General features: G+C 42.0%; 1 pseudogene; it reads left to right on the top strand.

The window, feature by feature from the left end:
• LOC129716109 (NXPE family member 3-like) overlaps positions 1 to 21958 on the top strand; it is a 45219-nt pseudogene that overhangs the window by 5485 nt on the left and 17776 nt on the right.

The following is a 21958-nucleotide window of genomic DNA, read 5'->3' as shown; positions in this document are numbered from 1 at the left end:
CCCCTGGCCACACAAAAATTTATACTTCAAGAAGGAATACACGGAACATGTAAACTCAGAACGCTTCTAACAGTGAGCCATGTGATCACTTTGATCATTCTCCCTGTATTTGCATTTGACAAAATAGTCAGAAAAAAATGTTTAAAAGTGTTCATACCTTTTGCTATGCCTAATTGGCCCTTACCTCTGCGAAAATAGTCTGATATTCGTAGGTGAAATGTCACCAACAATAATTGATTCTATTATTAATTGACTAATAATTGACTCTATTAGCGGAAAGATGCAATTCTGATCTAATATTATAAGTGCCTCTGTCTTTGGGAGCAACACCAGCAATTTATTAAATCTGACTACATGCGGCACAGTGGTAGAGTTGCTGCCTCACAGCCTCAGAGACCGGGGTTCGATCATGACCATGGGTTCACCGGTTTCCTCTCACACTCCAGAGATTACAGGTTTGTAAGTTAATCGGCTTCGGTAACATTGTAAAATTGTCCCTGGAGTGTATAAGAATAGGTGGTCGGCGCGGACTCGGTGGGCCGAAGGGCCTGTTTCCGCGCTATATCTCAAAAATCTGAAGTTAGGTAATGTCTAAAGGAACTGCAGATGCTGGTTAATACGCACAAAAGGACACAAAATGTTGGTGTAACTCAGCAGGTAAGTCAGATCTGTGAAGAAAAACATAAAAAGCTGGAATAAGTCAGCATGTCAGGCAGCATCTCTGGAGAAAAAGAATAGGTGGCGATTCGAATCGGAACCCTTCTTCAGACATCCTAATCGGAATTGAGTCTGAAGATGTGTCTCTTCCCGAAACATCACCTATTTTTCTCCAGAGATGCTGCTTGACTCGCTGAGTTACTCCAGCTTTTTGTGTCTGTCTTCGTTTTAAACCAGCATGTGCAGTTCACTCCTTTACACGGGTCTCTGGAGAACATTGATTGGTAGCGTTCCGGACCCTGCTTCGGAAAGGCATCGATCGCTGGTTGGCGAGGACTCCGAACTGTACCTCTCAAAGAAGTACATGTGAAAAATTTCTCACGGACCATAAAAATTTTTGTGGCAAAAACAGGGAGGCAGATTATTATGTAAATGGTGTCAAGTTGGGAAAAGGGGAAGTATAACGGGATCTGGGGGCCCTTGTTCATCACTCACTGGAAGTGAGCATGCAGATACAGCAAACAGAGGAGAAAACGAAATGCATGTTGGCCTTCATAACAAGAGGAGTTGAGTATAGGAGGAAAGAGATCGTCCTGCAGTTCTACAAGGCCCTAGTGAGATAAGACCTGGAGTATTGTGTGCAGTTTTGATCTCCAAAATTGAGGAAGGACATTCTTGCTATTGAGCAAGTGCAGCATAGGTTCACAGGTTAATTCCCGGGATGGCAGGACTGTCATATGTTGATAGATTGGAGCGGCTGGGCATGTATACTCTGGAATTTAGAAAGATGAGAGGGAATCTTATTGAAACATAAGATAATATGGGTTTGGACATATTAGAGGCAGGAAACGTGTTCCCAATGTTGGGGGAGTCCAGAACCAGGGGCCATAGTTTAAGAATAAGTGGTAAGCCATTTAGAACGGAGATGAGAATTTTTTTTTTCACACAGAGAGTTGATAGTGTGTGGAATTCTCTACCTCAAAGGCGGTGGAGGCTGGTTCTCTGGATGTTTTCAAGAGAGAGTTAGATCGAGATCTTAGGGAGTATAAGGGATATTTAAATTAAGGGATATGGAGAGAAGGCAGGAACGGGGTACTGATTGTGGATGATTAGCCATGGTCACATTGAATGGCGGTGCTGGCTGGAAGGGCCGAATGGCCTACTCCTGCACCTATTGTCTATTGTCTATCTTTTGTTTCTTTATGATTTAATCTATTGAGTACTGTTGCAAACCTGTTGTGCTGCTGCTGCCAGTAAGAATGTCATTGTTCCGTTCTAATACATATGACAAGAAAACACTCTTGAATCTAGAATAATAATATTCTAATCACGTAAAAATTCTGTGATTGAAACTAAAATCTGAATAGCTTGATGATTATAAATGCTGTAAAACAATTTGAAAAAAAAAAATAATTGAATTTGCTGTTTTCCATAGTTTGCGCAATTTTCAATTTCCGGAGCAAAGTCAGTGTGGATCAGATACCCAGCTGCGAAGAATCATTCCACACTACAGCAGGAAGTAAAAATGCCGAAGACTGAATGGATCCACAAGCTGATGAAGTATGGCTATCAGACTCATAGTTTCACCCTTGAAGAAAGAACAGAGGGGACAGTACTGATGAAAATGATTGAATGGCCAAAGACTCCCGATACCAGTGTGCCCTTTAGGAAAAGCAGCGACCCATTGCATACTTGCTTTATCATTTTAAATCCTGAGAAGACTTTCCACGTTGGAGATCAATTGCAGGTGATGCTGCAAATGTTTGACTTTGACGGAAATCCAAAATGACTGTGCTGGGACCACCACCGTCTTCTCCGTATGATGTAGATGTGTTGGATGAAGTATTTCGGGAAATTCTGGGCAGGCCCTTTGTTCATCACACTGGACAGTTTGAGCCATGCAGAAGGTTTGTGCCTTTGATCTTACCAGCAAAAACAGAGGAGAAAATTATGTAAATGCGTGCATGTTGGCTTGCATCACCCTCGTCACTGGACAGGGTGCTGATGCACAATATGGAGGTGGCTATCTGCAAGCGCGGATTCACACCCCAGAGTTAAAGGCTGGTTCAGCAGGGACAGTTATAGATAACCAAAATGGATTTTTATTACATTAATTTTACTTTATCCTGGCCAGGAGAAGTCCAAGTGTCAGTTTCCCTAATTCATCCCAGTGAAGGGATCAAAGTACTAAAACGGCTGCGTGAAGAACGACCAGATCGAATTTATATGAAAAGCACTTTCAAGGCTGGAGCAATTTCAAAGACTACTGTTTGCCATTTGTTTTTAACTCCAACTAAACCACTATGTAACTTTACCGATCTGAGGACAGGTGAGCCTTGGTTCTGTTACAAACCAGAAAATCTTCCGTGTTCTACTCGAATCAATCATGCTGGACGTGGATATTTGACAGATGTTTTAATTGGAGAAGAGAGGCTGTTTATCCAAAGGTATGCCACCTACATTTTATCTTTTATATTTTGATATTTCCATTTAATGTTTTCTGTTTTAATTTCAGATATCTAGCATCTGCAGCTTTTTGCTTTTAAGTTACAATTCATTTTGGTTCTTTATTTATTGTTCTTATTGATTTATAGTATTTATTAACTTATTTAAAAACATTTAGGTAGTCCAGTTTCCTCTCGTATCCCAAGTACACGCAGGTTGGTAGGTCAGTTGCTTATTATTCAGGCTGCCTTAAAACATATAGGTGGATAAATCCCTGGAGCCTGACCGATTGTATCCTAGAATATTGTGGGATGGGAGGAAATAAATTGCAGGGGTTCGGGCAGAGATATTTAATTAATCGTTAACCATAGGTACGGTATTGGAAGACAGAAGGGTGGCTAAAGTTGTGCCTTTATTTAAGAAGAGGATAGGCTAGGGAACTATAGCCTGGAGAGCCCAACAGTGGTGGGAAAGTTACTGAAGGGAATTCTGAGAGATTAGATCCAGCAGCATTCGGAAAGTCAAGGATTGATATATGGATAGCCAGCTTTATGCATGGGAAATCGCATCTCCTATATTTGATTGAGTTTTTTTCAAGAGGTGGCAGTGGATTGACAAGGGCAGTTTAGTAGACATTGACTGCAGGGTACTTAGTGAGGTCTTTGATGAGCTTCCACATGGTAGGCTGGTCTTGAAGGTTAGATCACATAGGATCCAGGGTGAACTGGCAAAATTGAATACAAAATTGGCTTGGTGGTAGAAGTCAGAGAGTGATAGTGGAGTGTTGTTGATCAAATAAGCGGCCTGTGACCAGCGGTATTCCACAGGGATCTGTTGTTTCTCAACTATAACCATATAACCATATAACCATATAACAATTACAGCACGGAAACAGGCCATCTCGGCCCTACAAGACCATGCCGAACAAATTTTTTTCCCCTTAGTCCCACCTGCCTGCACTCGTACCATAACCCTCCATTCCCTTCTCATCCATATGCCTATCCAATTTATTTTTAAATGATACCAATGAACCTGCCTCCACCACTTCCACTGGGAGCTCATTCCACACCGCCACCACTCTCTGCGTAAAGAAGTTCCCCCTCATATTACCCCTAAACTTCTGTCCCTTAATTCTGAAGTCATGTCCTCTTGTTTGAATCTTCCCTATTCTCAAAGGGAAAAGCTTGTCCACATCAACTCTGTCTATCCCTCTCATCATTTTAAAGACCTCTATCAGGTCCCCCCTTAACCTTCTGCGCTCCAGAGAATAAAGACCTAACTTATTCAACCTATCTCTGTAACTTAGTTGTTGAAACCCAGGCAACATTCTAGTAAATCTCATCTGTACTCTCTCTATTTTGTTGACATCCTTCCTAAAATTTGGCGACCAAAATTGTACCCCATACTCCAGATTTGGTCTCACCAATGCCTTGTACAATTTTAACATTACATCCCAGCTTCTATACTCAATGCTCTGATTTATAAAGGCTAGCATACCAAAAGCTTTCTTTACCACCCTATCTATATGAGATTCCACCTTCAAGGAACTATGCACGGTTATACCCAGATCCCTCTGTTCAACTGTATTCTTCAATTCCCTACCATTTACCATGTACGTCCTATTTTGATTTGTCCTGCCAAGGTGTAGCACCTCACATTTATCAGCATTAAACTCCATCTGCCATCTTTCAGCCCATTTTTCCAAATGGCCTAAATCACTCTGTAGACTTTGTAAATCCTCTTCATTATCCACAACACCCCCTATCTTGGTATCATCTGCATACTTACTAATCCAATTTACCACACCTTCATCCAGATCATTGATGTACATGACAAACAACAAAGGACCCAACACAGATCCCTGAGGCACCCCACTAGTCACCTGCCTCCAACCCGATAAACAGCCATCCACCATTACCCTCTGGCTTCTCCCATTCAGCCACTGTTGAATCCATCTTGCTATTCCTGCATTTATACCCAACAGTTGAACCTTCTTAACCAACCTTCCATGAGGAACCTTGTCAAAGGCCTTACTAAAGTCCATATAGACAACATCCACTGCTTTACCCTCGTCAATTTCCCTAGTAACCTCTTCAAAAAATTCAAGAAGATTAGTCAAACATGACCTTCCAGGCACAACTCCATGTTGACTGTTCCTAATCAGACCCTGTTTATCTAGATGCTTATATATATTGTCTCTAAGTATCTTTTCCATTAATTTGCCCACCACTGGTCAAACTAACAGGTCTATAATTGCTAGGTTTACTCTTAGAACCCTTTTTAAACAATGGAACAACATGCGCAGTACGCCAATCCTCGGGGACTATTCCCGTTTCTAATGACATTTGAAATATTTCTGTCATAGCCCCGGCTATTTCTACACTAACTTCCCTCAATGTCCTAGGGAATATCCTGTCAGGACCTGGAGACTTATCCACTTTTATATTTTTCAAAAGTGTCAGTACTTCTTTTACTTTGAACCTCATAGTATCCATAGCTACTCTACTAGTTTCCCTTACCTCACATAATTCAATATCCTTCTCCTTGGTGAATACCGAAGAAAAAAAATTGTTCAATATCTCCCCCATCTCTTTTGGCACTGCAGATAGCTGTCCACTCTGTCTCTCCAATGGACCAATTTTATCCCTCGTTATCCTTTTGCTATTAATATAGCTGTAGAAACCCTTTGGATTGACTTTCACCTTACTTGCCAAAGCAACCTCATATCTTCTTTTAGCTTTTCTAATTTCTTTCTTAAGATTCTTTTTACATTCCTTATACTCTTCAAGCACCTCATTTACTTCATGCTGCCTATAATTATTGTAGATCTCCCTCTTTTTCCGAACAAATGTCCAATTTCCCTTGAAAACCAGGGCTCTTTCCAATTTTTACTGTTTCCTTTCAACCGAACAGGAACATAAAGATACTGTACTCTTAAAATTTCCCCTTTAAATGTCCTCCATTTCTCTTCTACATCTTTCCCATAAAACAAAATGTCCCAGTTCACCCCTTTTAAATCATCTCGCATCGCATCAAAGTTAGCCTTTCTCCAATCAAAAATCTCAACCCTAGGTCCAGTTCTGACCCTCTCCATAATTATCTTGAAACTAATGGTATTGTGATCACTGGACCCGAAGTGCTCCCCAACGCATACCTCCGCCACCTGTCCCATCTCATTTCCTAACAGGAGGTCCAGCACTGCCCCTCCTCTAGTAGGTACCTCTATGTATTGCTGCAAAAAACTATCCTGCACACATTTTACAAACTCCAACAGAATGTGTTTCCCAGTCTATGTGTGGAAAGTTGAAATCTCCCACAATCACTACCTTGTGCTTACTACTAATATCTGCTATCTCCTTACATATTTGCTCTTCCAATTCTCGTTCCCCGTTTGGCGGTCTATAATACACCCCTATAAGAGTTGCTACACCTTTCCCACTTCTCAATTCCACCCAAATAGCCTCCCTAGATGAGCCCTCCAATCTATCCTGCCAAAGCACTGCTGTAATATCTTCCCTGACTAGCAATGCAACACCTCCACCTCTTGCCCCTCCAATTCTATCATACCTGAAGCAGCGAAATCCTGGAATATTTAGTTTCCAATCACAGCCCTCCTGCAACCACGTTTCACTGATCGCCACAACATCATACTTCCAGGTGTCTATCCAGACGCTAAGCTCATTAACCTTTCTTACAATGCTCCTAGCATTAAAATATGCACATTTAGGAAAACCCCCATCTCTTATTCTCTGTTTATTTCCTTTTTTTTCTTTCTCCTCTTGTGTCCGAGTGCTTCCCATTTCTGCTTCCTGCCTCCCATTCTGTCTACTACCTTTCGCTATTTGAGTCCCTCGCCCCAACCATTCTAGTTTAAAGTCTCCCCAGCTGCCTTTGCAAATTTCCCCGCTAGGATATTGGTCCCCCTCGGGTTCAAGTGCAACCCATCCTTTCTGTACAGGTCCCACCTTCCCCAAAAGAAGAATCCAGGAACTTGAATCCCTGCCCTCTGCACCAGTCTTTCAGCCACGCATTTATCCTCCACCTCGCTCCTTTCCTACTCTCACTGTCGCGTGGCACAGGCAGTAATCCTGATATGGTTACCTTTTTGGTCCTTTTTCTTAACTCTCCTCCCAACTTCCTAAATCCTCCCTTCAGGACCTCTTCCCTTTTTTTTCCTATGTCATTGGTACCTATATGTACCACGACCTCAGGCTCCTCTCCGAATATGATTTGACTGAACGTGTAGGTGGCATGGTTACTAAGATTATGGATGAGACCAACATTTTTGGTGTAGTGAAGTGAAGAAGGTTATCTAAGATTACAACAGGATCTGTATTAGCTTGGGCTGGGGACTGACAGATGGAATTTAAGTCGGACAAGTGCAAAGTATCTCGCCCTGGAAAAAGATTCTGATAATCTGGCCTATCATTATCTCTCATACAGGTAGTTGATACTGGCCACCAGCATGGTCTGCAATGGTACTCCTCATTGCGGTGGTCCGCAAATTTGGTGACCACTCCCAGTAGGTCCTTAGGATCCTGCACCCCCAGCACACTGTCGTTATCTTCAGCCACATCCCCTTCTTCAGGACCAGCCCAGCCCTGGCCCACAATGCTCTCCTCTGTCGAGGGAGATGCATTGGACAGTCCTGGATAAGGTGCTGTTATGGGAGTGCGAAGACTCCCATAGTGAGCATGCTCCCTCTCCCGGAGCAAGTCACGTTGGAGCATTTGCTCCATCAACTGATTCATGCGGGAGAGGCGGCACCTTTGCTGCACTCGAGCAGTGCGTCCTCCCAGCCGGACTCATCTGAGTATATCGGCCGGACCGACTCCTGCTGGGCTTTGCCTCCAGCCCGCTGCACTGATTCGGGCTGTACAGCTCACGGCGCTGGACTCAGCTGTGCAGAGTTGACGTCGGTGACTGTGGACCGTAACAACCGCTCCAGACAGTCACTTCCACTGCTCTCGGGTAGCGCGTCCTGCTGGCCGGACTTGTCTAAGTCTATCGGCCGGACCGACTCCTGCTGGGCTTTGCCTCCAGCCTGCTGTGCTTGTTCGGGCTGTACAGCTTGCAGTGCTGGGCTCAGCTGTGCAGAGTTGACGTCTGACTGTGGACCACAGAGAGTGTGGTCCAGGTGCCGCTGGTCGCCCTCAGCTGTCGGAACTTTCACAGTCCCCCGCAGCCATACGAGACGCGACCCATTTTACTTCCCCTTGTCCATAGTGCTACAACAGAAAGCACAACAAGGGGCGGAGATAGAAATATAGAAACATAGAAATTAGGTGCAGGAGTAGGCCATTCGGCCCTTCGAGCCTGCACCGCCATTCAATATGATCATGGCTGATCATCCAACTCAGTATCCCGTACCTGCCTTCTCTCCATACCCCCTGATCCCCTTAGCCACAAGGGCCACATCTAACTCCCTCTTAAATATAGCCAATGAACTGGCCTCAACTACCCTCTGTGGCAGAGAGTTCCAGAGATTCACCACTCTCTGCATGAAAAAAGTTCTTCTCATCTCGGTTTTAAAGGATTTCCCCTTTATCCTTAAGCTGTGACCCCTTGTCCTGGACTTCCCTAACATCGGGAACAATCTTCCTGCATCTAGCCTGTCCAACCCCTTAAGAATTTTGTAAGTTTCTATAAGATCCCCTCTCAATCTTCTAAATTCTAGAGTGTATAAACCAAGTCTATCCAGTCTTTCTTCATAAGACAGTCCTGACATCCCAGGAATCAGTCTGGTGAACCGTCTCTGCACTCCCTCTATGGCAATAATGTCCTTCCTCAGATTTGGAGACCAAAACTGTACGCAATACTCCAGGTGTTGTCTCACCAAGACCCTGTCCAACGGCAGTAGAACCTCTCTGCTCCTATACTCAAATCCTTTTGCAATGAAAGCTAACGTACCATTCGCTTTCTTTACTGCCTGCTGCACCTGCATGCCTACCTTCAATGACTGGTGTACCATGACACCCAGGTCTCGCTGCATCTCCCCCTTTCCCAATCGGCCACCATTTAGATAATAGTCTGCTTTCCTGTTTTTGCCACCAAAATGGATAACCTCACATTTATCCACATTATACTGCATCTGCCAAACATTTGCCCACTCACCCAGCCTATCCAAGTCACCCTGCAGTCTCCTAGCATCCTCCTCATAGCTAACACTGCCCCCCAGCTTAGTGTCATCCGCAAACTTGGAGATATTGCCTTCAATTCCCTCATCCAGATCATTAATATATATTGTAAATAGCTGGGGTCCCAGCACTGAGCCTTGGGGTACCCCACTAGTCACTGCCTGCCATTGTGAAAAGGACCCGTTTACTCCTACTCTTTGCTTCCTGTTTGCCAGCCAGTTCTCTATCCACATCAATACTGAACCCCCAATGCATTGTGCTTTAAGTTTGTATACTAATTTCCTATGTGGGACCATGTTGAAAGCCTTCTGGAAGTCCAGATACACCACATCCACTGGTTCTCCCCTATCCACGCTACTAATTACATCCTCGAAAAAATCTATAAGATTCGTCAGACATGATTTACCTTTCGTAAATCCATGCTGACTTTGTCCAATGATTTCACCATTTTCCAAATGTGCTGCTATCCCATCTTTTATAACTGACTCTAGCAGTTTCCCCACTACCGATGTTAGACTAACTGGTCTGTAATTCCCCATTTTCTCTCTCCCTCCCTTCTTAAAAAGTGGGGTTACGTTTGCTACCCGCCAATCTTCAGGAACTACTCCAGAATCTAAAGAGTTTTGAAAGATTATTACTAATGCATCCACTATTTCTGGAGCTACTTCCTTAAGTACTCTGGGATGCAGCCTATCTGGCCCTGGGGATTTATCGGCATTTAATCCATTCAATTTACCCAACACCACTTCCCGGCTAACCTGGATTTCACTCAATTCCTCCAACTCCTTTGACCCGCGGTCCCCTGCTATTTATGGCAAATTATTTATGTCTTCCTTAGTGAAGACGGAACCAAAGTAGTTATTCAATTGGTTCGCCATATCCTTGTTCCCCATGATCAACTCCCCTGTTTCTGACTGCAAGGGACCTACATTTGTTTTAACTAATTTCTTTCTTTTCACATATCTATAAAATCTTTTGCAGTCAGTTTTTATGTTCCCTGCCAGTTTTCTTTCATAATCTATTTTTCCTTTCCTAATTAAGCCCTTTGTCCTCCTCTGCTGGTCTTTGAATTTCTCCCAGTCCTCCGGTATGCTGCTTTTTCTGGCTAATTTGTACGCATCATCCTTCGCTTTGATACTATCCCTGATTTCCCTTGTTATCCATGGATGTACTACCTTCCCTGATTTATTCTTTTGCCAAACTGGGATGAACAATTTTTGTAGTTCATCCATGCAGTCTTTAAATGTCTTCCATTGCATTACCACCGTCAACCCTTTTAGAATTAATTGCCAGTCAATCTTGGCCAATTCACGTCTCATACCCTCAAAGTTACCTTTCTTTAAGTTCAGAACCATTGTTTCTGAATTAACAATGTCACTCTTCATCCTAATGAAGAACTCAACCATATTATGGTCACTCTTGCACAAGGGGGCACGTACAACAAGATTGCTAACTAACCCTTCCTCATTACTCAATACCCAGTCTAAAATAGCCTGCTCTCTCGTTGGTTCCTCTACATGTTGATTTAGATAACTATCCCGCATACATTCCAAGAAATCCTCTTCCTCAGCACCCCTGCCAATTTGATTCACCCAATCTATATGTAGATTGAAGTCACCCATTATAACCGTTTTGCCTTTGTCGCACGCATTTCTAATTTCCTGTTTGATACCATCTCCAACTTCACTACTACTGTTAGGTGGCATGTACACAACACCCACCAGCGTTTTCTGCCCCTTAGTGTTTTGCAGCTCTACCCATACCGATTCCACATCCTCCAAACTAATATCCTTCCTTTCCATTGCATTAATCCCCTCTCTAATCAGTAACGCTACCCCACCTCCTTTTCCTTTCTGTCTATCCCTCCTGAATATTGAATATCCCTGGATGTTCAGCTCCCAGCCTTGGTCACCCTGGAGCCATGTCTCCGTGATCCCAACTATATCATAGTCATTAATAGCTATCTGCACATTCAACTCATCCACCTTATTACGAATGCTCCTTGCATTGAGACACAAAGCCTTCAGGCTTGTTTTTACAACACTCTTACCCCTTACACAATTATGTTGAAAAGTGGCCCTTTTTGATTTTTGCCCTGGTTTTGTCTGCCTGCCACTTTTACTTTTCACCTTGCTACCTATTTCTTCTACCCTCATTTTACACCCTTCGGTCTCTACGCTCACACATTTAAGAAACCCTTTCCCTTTAACTCCATCCTCCACTGTCCCATTCAACACCCCACCCCCCTTATTCAGTTTAAAGCCACCCGTGTAGCAGTGGCAAACCTGCCTGCCAGAATGCTGGTCCCACACCTGTTAAGATGCAATCCGTCCCTTTTGTACAGTTCCCCCCTTACCCCAAAACAGATCCCAGTGATCTAAGAATCTAAATCCCTGCCCCGTGCACCAGATCCTCAGCCACACGTTCAGGTCCCGTATCTCCCTGTTCCTGCTCTCGCCAGCACGGGGAACTGGAAGCAAACTGGAGATAACAACCCTGGAGGTCCTGCTTTTCAACATTTTTCCGAGCTCTCTAAAGTCACGCTGCAGAATATTCATCCCCTTCTTTCCGACATCGTTTGTGCCGACATGCACTACCACTTCCGGATGTTCACCTTCGCCCTTGAGGATTTTCTGCACTGTCCATGACATCCTGGATCCTGGCACCGGGAAGGCAGCACACCATCCTCGCATCCCGTCTGTTGCCGCAGAAACCCCTGTCCGTACCTCTCATGATGGAGTCTCCCACTACAATGGCCTTGCCTGCCTTAGGCCTTTTTGGTTTTGGCTCAACAGCCCTATTCGCATCACAGGCCAGTCCGCCGCTCACGTCTTCTGTCCCAACAGCTTCTAAGCGGATGAACCTGTTTACAAGAGGTACATCACCCGGGGACGTTGGCATTCCATGCTTCCCGCCCTTTCTCACTGTCTCCCACCTTCTCTCTTCCAGTACCTTAGGTGTAACAATCGTACTGTAGGACTTGTCGAGGAACGACTCCGTTTCTCGGACGAACCGGAGGTCACCCACTTGCTTCTCCAGTTCCCCAACACGGCCCTTCAGGAGCTCTACCTGGATGCATTTTTCGCATTTGTAGCAGCCAGAGGCACCAGCGGTGTCCTTGACCTCCCACATACTGCAAGCATCGCACTGAATCAGCTTGCCTGACATCTCCTTCTTTCGTCTCCCTCTCAAGCGTATTGCGTGGTCTCCTCTCCGAAGACTCTCGAGCCAAAGACTCACACTTTTCTCACAGGGCACTTCCCTCACTAGGCCGCTCACTCACTGCCGCTCGCAAAGAGCTGTCCTGCTTAAATTGACTGATAAATTGCCTGATTTACCAATTTACACAGCCAATTCCTCAGTTTTCAACTGTTTTCACCCCTCTCCTCACATTTGGGCTAGAGCCAATCAGTGGTATCTCTTGCTAATCTGTTGCTGCTGTTGTTCCTCCCAAATCTACAGCAGTACTCCTTGATACGACCTTAGAATAAAATTTCTTACCTGTTGGTTCGTTTTTTCAAATTTGCCGCGGGAGAGCTCTTCTCCCGCCCGTCGCTGGTGCGATGCGTGAGACGATATGCCACGCATTCGTGCTGGCGGGATCTTCACGTAGTCATTCATGTGACTCTGAAGTAAAATATGTAGCCTGCATTTGCCCCACAGTGACACGCAAGCCATGGATCTAGCCGATGTGTTCACAAACAGAAGTAATTTCCATGGAGAGCGATGTCCGAACAAGGCCACATTGTTGCTCCAAAACGTTTCATAGTCTTTCTCACCACAATGTTGCACCTTATCACCAACAGCCATCCAGTTGGAATGCAGCAAATCTAGTCTTTGCAGGGATAAGTTTATACTGGCAAACCCTTTTGACTGTTAATCACAGCCTTACTTTATTAACTTTGTTGTCTGACCCCTCTGTCAAAGCAAGGCAAGGCAAGTTTATTTGTATAGCACCTTCCAACAACAAGGTAATTCAAATTGCTTTACATAAAATAGCAATGTTACAACATTTTGAGATTTAAAAAATCAAGTCTGCAATTTATCCCATCAGATAAAGCATAACAATAAGTTTAATTTGACACCTAATTCACTTCCATATCTCAAGTAATAAAAAAGTTATGGCCATTTTCATACTCGGAAATTAGCATCTTGTTCCCTATTGATTTTAACCATATAACCATATAACAATTACAGCACGGAAACAGGCCATCTCGGCCCTACAAGTCCATGCCGAACAAATTTTTTTCCCCTTAGTCCCACCTGCCTGCACTCGTACCATAACCCTCCATTCCCTTCTCATCCATATGCCTATCCAATTTATTTTTAAATGATACCAATGAACCTGCCTCCACCACTTCCACTGGGAGCTCATTCCACACCGCCACCACTCTCTGCGTAAAGAAGTTCCCCCTCATATTACCCCTAAACTTCTGTCCCTTAATTCTGAAGTCATGTCCCCTTGTTTGAATCTTCCCTATTCTCAAAGGGAAAAGCTTGTCCACATCAACTCTGTCTATCCCTCTCATCATTTTAAAGACCTCTATCAGGTCCCCCCTTAACCTTCTGCGCTCCAGAGATTTTCTATGGACATAACAAAAAAGCTGTGATCGAGGACAGTCAAAAGCCTATAACCTTCTTAAAAATTAAGAGAACTGAATGAAATTTTCAGTTATCATAGATTGAAGCATTCTGAAACAATTATAAAATAATCTTAATTGGATGACCTGAAATTAAAGCATATAATTAGTTCGTTACCCAATTGTAGCTAATTTCAAACTTCATTTACTAGATCTAAACATCTATCCATTTCTTAATAAATGATTAACATTTTTAAATAGCCCAAGTGTCCAAATAATATTCACAAATAATTCACAATAAAACATGATTTTTAAATCTCATTTACATCAAAGTATAGGCCAAATGGACGGAATTTAGTGCTCATTTGCTGTAAATTAAAGTCAATTTAAATCGGCTTTCTAGTGGGTTCCTGTGAACGCGCTGGTTTAGAACGTTCACATTGCGCTGGATTTGTGCCCTCAAGTGCCCAGAAAAAATACTGCGGGATATAAAGAGCCCAAAATGAACCACTCGCTATAGAAAACTTTATTTACAAGGTTATATACAAGCCCCATTTAATGTAAAAATAAGGTACATACCTTTAATTGTTTGCTTTATAAAACCCTGGGGCTGCGAGAGGTTGCGGAGTGAGAGAGTGATTTTTAAACTACTATAAATATTATACAAGGCCATAAAAACTAATAATACCTTTTGCGACGGGGTCTTTCAGCGATTTTCCGTTAATGATTTACTAGGCTGAACATTTTCGATTGGAACAGCCTAGTAAAAATCGCGTTTTAAACCCGCCCCCTCTAAACAGCGCCAAAATCACACATACGGGGTAGGGCAGATGCTCAGCCACGATTCAGGTAGGTTTTGTAACATACCTACATAAAACATTAAAAGCATTGGAAAGAAACACATATAAAATGACATTTAGATGTAAAACGATTATTAGATTATTCAGATAAAACAAAGGGAAACAAAGGGAAACCTAGACACACTGCTAACCTAACAAACCTAATACCTATTCCCTCCAAACCAAAACCAACCATAAAGCCTATCAATAATACCATCAGGATGGGTCTGCTTAATGTTAGGTCTCTTAATAATAAATCATTTTTAGTCAACGATTTTATTACCACCTCTAAACTGGATTTTATTGTCTGACCACTTCTGTGTTTTCTTTAATATATCTTTTATTCCCGACATACAGACAAAATCAAATACTGTCAAAAAACAGTATATAAATGAACATTCTAATGTACTCTTTAAAAATACCATCTCCTTGTTACCACCTCTAAACCCATGTTCTGCTGATGATCTTGTAGATAACTTTAATTCCAAAATTGTGACAGTTATAGATGTCATTGCACCTGTTACAGTTAAAACGATTTCTGGTAAGCAAACGGCATCCTGGAGAAAAGCTGCTTTTGTAACAGCCCAGAAAAGAGAATGCCGGAAAGCTGAACGCATCTGGCGGAAAACAAAACTTCATATTCACCATGACATCTATTACAATTTAGGTACACCGTGCCTACAATTTAGACTTAAAAAGTGCTAGAGAAACATTTTCCTCCAATATCATTAACAACAACACTAATAAGGCAAAAACCCTATTTGCAACTGTTGACAGACTGACCAACCCCCCAACACAAATACCACCTGAACTCCATTCCACGCAGAAATGCAACGAGTTTGCATTCTTTTATACAGATAAAATTGAAGGCATCAGACGTGCCATCAATATCTCCGCTTCAAACAATAATTTTGGATCACCACCCTGTTTAGGCAAAAGTAACGTGGCAATGATGACATGCTTTTATGTCATCTATCTATATCTATCTATCTATCTATCTATATCTATATATCTATATCTATATCTATATATATCTATAAAACTCTGGGGCTATCCGTCCTGCTGCCGTCCGGATCCCTTTCTGCCTTTTGATTCGTGCTCGATACTCGCAGATGTCCAATCGGAATGGCCAATGCTCGCAGACGTTCAATCGGATTGGATCCATTTGCATGTACGGCTGCCGGCTGCATTTCTTCCTTTGATTCATTGCCACGCCCAATCCAGACGCTCAATCTCCGAGATCTTTTCCATTTCGGTAGAGATTTCGCTTTTCTTTCTAAGTATCTGCTCCTCATTACATTTTGTCGTGTTGAAGTACACGTTTTTAATCAAATCCTTCTCCCCCCCCCCCCCCCCCACCACCCCCAAAGTTGCAAGACAGGAACACTGAACTTTTCACTGCTGCAGCAGGCAGGGGAGGTGCCATTGGATTTTTTTTTAATCCACTGCTGAGGGATGCAGGGCAGTGCTGGAATCTTACTTTTGAGAACGGCTTCAGTTCCATTGGAGGAGACGGGTGTTTGGTGGAATATTGGGTTGGGGGATCACACCATTGGGGGAGCAGACCCAACGGGTCTGCACTTGGTCTAGTAGACTCTAAAACTCTTGTGGAAACGGTGACACAATTAAGGCCACCCACCTGCTGCCTTGATGCTTTACCTACCAACTTCTTTAAGAATGTTTTTGACTGCCTAGTAATAGACACACAGCAAATAGTTAACAGCTCTCTTCAATCAGGCAATTTCCCAAAAGCCTTGAAAACTGCAGTTATTAAACCCCTTTTAAAAAAGTGGAGCCTAGATGCCTCTATTATTAACAACTATAGGTCAATATCAAACCTATCTTTCATAAGTAAAATCATTCAGAAAGTTGTCCTCCAGCAACTTAATCACTTCCTGGCTTCAACTGGCTGCTACGACAACTTCCCATCAGGATTTCGACCTCGACCATCCTTATTAAAGTTGTAAACTACATCCGTCTTAACGCAGACTCTGGCAAAGTTTCAATATTAATGCCGTTAGACCTGAGTGCTGTATTCAACACTGTGGATCACTCAATACTTTTGGACAGGTTGGAAAAATGGGTGGCACTTTCAGGCACAGTCTTAAGTTGGTTCAGGTCATATCTACAAGATAGGAACTATTTTGTTTCCATTGGCGACTTTGTATCAGACCCAACAAACGTGACTTGTGGAGTCCCGCAAGGTTTGATCTTAGGGCCCTCTTTATTCAACATCTACATGCTCCCACTAGGGCAAATCATGCAAAATAATAGTATTGATAGGAAGTAAAAATTGGAAAGAGCCCTGGTTTTCAAGGGAAATTGGACATCTTGTTTGGAAAAAGAGGGAGATCTACAATAATTATAGGCAGCATGAAGTAAATGAGGTGCTTAAGGAGTGTAAGGAATGTAAAAAGAATCTTAAGAAAGAAATTAGAAAAGCTAAAAGAAGATATGAGGTTGCTTTGGCAAGTAAGGTGAAAATAAATCCAAAGGGTTTCTACAGCTATATTAATAGCAAAAGGATAACGAGGGATAAAATTGGTCCATTGGTTAGACAGAGTGGACAGCTATCTGCAGAGCCAAAAGAGATGGGGGAGATATTTGAACAATTTTTTTTCTTCGGTATTCACCAAGGAGAAGGATATTGAATTATGCGAGGTAAGGGAAACTAGTAGAGTAGCTATGGATACTATGAGGTTCAAAGTAAAAGAAGTACTGACACTTTTGAAAAATATAAAAGTGGATAAGTCTCCAGGTCCTGACAAAATACTCCCTAGGACATTGAGAGAAGTTAGTGTAGAAATAGCCGGGACTATGACAGAAATATTTCAAGAGTCATTAGAAACGGGAATAGTCCCCGAGGATTGGCGTACTGCGCATGTTGTTCCATTGTTTAAAAAGGGTTCTAAGAGTAAACCTAGCAATTATAGACCTGTTAGTTTGACTTCAGTGGTGGGTAAATTAATGGAAAAGATACTTAGAGATAATATATATAAGCATCTAGATAAACAGGGTCTGATTAGGAACAGTCAACATGGATTTGTGCCTGGAAGGTCATGTTTGACTAATCTTCTTGAATTTTTTGAAGAGGTTACTAGGGAAATTGACGAGGGTAAAGCAGTGGATGTTGTCTATATGGACTTTAGTAAGGCCTTTGACAAGGTTCCTCATGGAAGGTTGGTTAAGAAGGTTCAACTGTTGGGTATAAATGCAGGAATAGCAAGATGGATTCAACAGTGGCTGAATGGGAGAAGCCAGAGGGTAATGGTGGATGGCTGTTTATCGGGTTGGAGGCAGGTGACTAGTGGGGTGCCTCAGGGATCTGTGTTGGGTCCTTTGTTGTTTGTCATGTACATCAATGATCTGGATGAAGGTGTGGTAAATTGGATTAGTAAGTATGCAGATGATACCAAGATAGGGGGTGTTGTGGATAATGAAGAGGATTTACAAAGTCTACAGAGTGATTTAGGCCATCTGGAAAAATTGGCTGTAAGATGGCAGATGGAGTTTAATGCTGTTAAATGTGAGGTGCTACACCTTGGCAGGACAAATCAAAATAGGACGTACATGGTAAATGGTAGGGAATTGAAGAATACAGTTGAACAGAGGGATCTGGGTATAACCGTGCATAGTTCCTTGAAGGTGGAATCTCATATAGATAGGGTGGTAAAGAAAGCTTTTGGTATGCTCGCCTTTATAAATCAGAGCATTGAGTATAGAAGCTGGGATGTAATGTTAAAATTGTACAAGGCATTGGTGAGACCAAATCTGGAGTATGGTGTACAATTTTGATCGCCCAATTATAGGAAGGATGTCAACAAAATAGAGAGAGTACAGAGGAGATTTACTAGAATGTTGCCTGGGTTTCAACAACTAAGTTACAGAGATAGGTTGAATAAGTTAGGTCTTTATTCTCTGGAGCTCAGAAGGTTAAGGGGGGACTTGGTAGAGGACTTTAAAATGATGAGAGCGATAGACAGAGTTGATGTGGACAAGCTTTTCCCTTTGAGAATAGGGAAGATTCAAACAAGAGGACATGACTTCAGAATTAAGGGACAGAAGTTTAGGGGTAATATGAGGGGGAACTTCTTTACTAAGAGAGTGGTAGCGGTGTGGAATGAGCTTCCAGTGGAAGTGGTGGAGGCAGGTTCATTGGTATCATTTAAAAATAAATTGGATAGGCATATGGATGAGAAGGGAATGGAGGGTTATGGTATGAGTGCAGGCAGGTGGGACTAAGGGGAAAAAAAGTTGTTCAGCACGGACTTGTAAGGCCGAGATGGCCTGTTTCCGTGCTGTAATTGTTATATTTGTTATATGGTTATTGACCACCACTGCTATGCCGATGACACTCAAATCTATGTAGCACTATCAACAAATGTCCCATAGATCTGCTGTGCCAGTGCATTGAGCAAGTCAAAGACTGGATGTGCCAAAATTTCCTCCAACTAAATAAGGACAAAACGGAGATAATTGTTTTGGTGCTAAAAAAGAAAGGCTTAAAGTAACCCAACAGCTTCACTCTCTGTCCCTGAAAACGTCAAACAAAGCCAGAAATCTTGGGGTCATTATGGATTCAGATTGACATTTCGACAGTCACATCAAATCAGTAACAAAATCGGCCTACTATCACCTCAAAAACGTAGCAAGATTAAGAGGACTCATGTCAGCTCAAGACTTAGAAAAACTTGTACATGCCTTTATTACTAGTAGGCTAGATTATTGTAACGGTCTACTTGCAGGTCTTCTGGAAAAAAACTGTCAGGCAACTTCAGCTTGTTCAGAAAGCTGTTGCTAGAATTCTAACAAGGACCAAAAAATTTGAACACATTACACCAATTCTTAAATCCTTACATTGGCTCCCTGTACGTCAGATAATTGATTTCAAAATCCTGCTGCTCACCTATAAATCACTACATGGTTTAGGATCACTGACATGCTTCCACTATATAAGCCTTCTAGACAGCTAAGATCTTCTGAGACCAATCTGTTAGTGATTGCCAGAGTAAATACAAAACATGGGAATGCAGGATTTAGTTACTATGCAACAAATAGCTGGAATAAACTTCCTGAAGATTTAAGACTTGCCTCAACTTTGACCAATTTAAAAACAAGACTGAAAACGTTTATGTTTACTTTAGCTTTCAGCTAAATCTTAACTACATTGCACTTTTAACTTTTGCACTCTTTATAATGCATTTTTAATTTTGCTTTTCTTTTCTTAATTCCTCTATTTTATTTCATTTTATTATTTCATTTTATTCTATGACATTTTTTTATGTGAAGCACTTTGAGTTTGCCTCATGTATGAAATGTGCTATATAAATAAAGTTGCCTTGCCTTGCATTGCCTAAAATAATTACAAAATTAAAAGCAATCAAATAAAATATTAAAAATAGAATTAAACCAGGAATAGAAGTTACAGTGCAGTATAGGTAATTAATAAATTGTATTGTTTACTGAAAGGCAGCGGCAAACAGAAAAGTCTTCAGTCTAGATTTAAAAGAGCTGAGAGTTGCAGCAGACCTGCAGTTTTCTGGGAGTTTGTTCCAGATATGTGGTGCATAAAAACTAAATGCTGCCTCTCCATATTTAGTTCTGACTCTGGGGACACAGAGCAGACATGTCCCAGACAATCTGAGAGGTCTGGGTGGTTTCCAGCTAAGCAGAAGATCAGAAATGTATTTTGGCTCTAAACCATTCAATGCTTTGTAAACCAACAGTAGTATTTTGAAATCAATTCTTTGACAGACAGGAAGCCAGTGTAAAGACCTCAGAACTGGAGTAATGTGATCTACTTTTTTGGTCTTAGTGAGGACTCGAGCAGCAGCGTTCTGAATTAACTGCAGCTATCTGATCGACTTTTTAGGGAGACCTGTAAAGACACTGTTACAAAAGTCGAGCCTGCTGAAGATAAATGCATGGACACGTTTTTCCAAATCCTGCTGAGGCATAAGTCTTTTAATCCTTGATATATTCTTTAGGTGATAGTAGGTTGACTTTATGACTGTTTTTATGTGGCTGTTGAAGTTTAGGTCTGAGTCCATGACTACTTCTAAGTTTCTGGCTTGGTTTGTTGTTTTTAGCATTACCATTTCAAGCTGGCTGCTAACTTTTAATCGTTCTTCCTTGGCTCCAAAAACAATTATTTCAGTTTTTTCTTTGTTTGATTGGAGAAAATTCTGGTTCATCCAATCGTTGATTTGCTCAATGCATCTACTCAGTGCTTGTATTGGACTATAGTCTCCTGGTGATATTGTTATGTAGATTTGTGTGTCGTCTGCGTAACTATGGTAACATATTTTGATGTTTTTCATGATCTGAGCCAGTGGAAGCATGTAGATGTTAAACAAAAGAGGCCCCAGAATGGAGCCCTGGGGAACTCCACATGTAATTTTTGCACGCTCAGATGTGTAATTACCTATAGACACAAAGTAGTCCCTGTCCTTCAAGTAGGATTCAAACCATTTTAATGCTGTGCCCGAAAGTCCCATCCAGTTTTCCAGACGGTCTAGTAATATGCTGTGATCGACTGTGTCGAATGCAGCACTGAGATCTAGTAATAGTAAGACTGAAATTTTGCCATTGTCTGTGTTTAAGTGAATATCATTGAAGACCTTAACAAGAGCTGTCTCGGTGCTGTGGTGTGGTCTAAATCCTGACTGGAAGACATCAAAACAGCTGTTCATTAAAATGAAATTGTTCAGCTGCTTAAAAACAGCTTTTTCAATGATTTTACTGAGAAATGGGAGGTTTGATATTGGTCTATAATTGTTCAGTAGTGAAGTGTCTAAGTTGTTCTTATTTAAGAGAGGCTTGATAACAGCAGTTTTCAGGGCCTGTGGGAAGACACCTGAGAGAAGGGACATGTTTACAATCTGTAGAAGGTCTGAGGTCATGCAGTTTGATACACCTTTGAAAAGGCCTGTTGGTGGAATATCGAGGCAGCAGGAGGAGGATTTCAAATGTTCTATAATGTCCTCCAAGGTTTTATGGTTAAGAACATAAAATTGTGTCATGGTATTTGAATTGATTATAAGTGGACACATGGACAACACATGTTTGAGTTGCAGGGAAGGTATACTGAGCACTGCTTGAGGCTGACTTGCAGAGTTTACGCTAACTCATCCAGCTTTAACTAACAAGTTCTCTGCAATTCCTTTTTGTTGTTAAGATATCTGCGTTGTAATGATGAGATGATCACTTGACATGTCCATCCAAGGATGCTGACTGCAATGTGGGGGCTCAATTGATGTGGTGACAAAGAAGGCACTGACACAACTCAATCTTTATTAAT

This window comes from Leucoraja erinacea, unplaced genomic scaffold, assembly GCF_028641065.1.
Source record: "Leucoraja erinacea ecotype New England unplaced genomic scaffold, Leri_hhj_1 Leri_168S, whole genome shotgun sequence".
NCBI classification, from domain to species: domain Eukaryota; kingdom Metazoa; phylum Chordata; class Chondrichthyes; order Rajiformes; family Rajidae; genus Leucoraja; species Leucoraja erinaceus.
The sequence above is the reverse complement of the archived record's forward strand: the minus strand, read 5'-3'. Positions and strand labels throughout refer to the sequence as shown.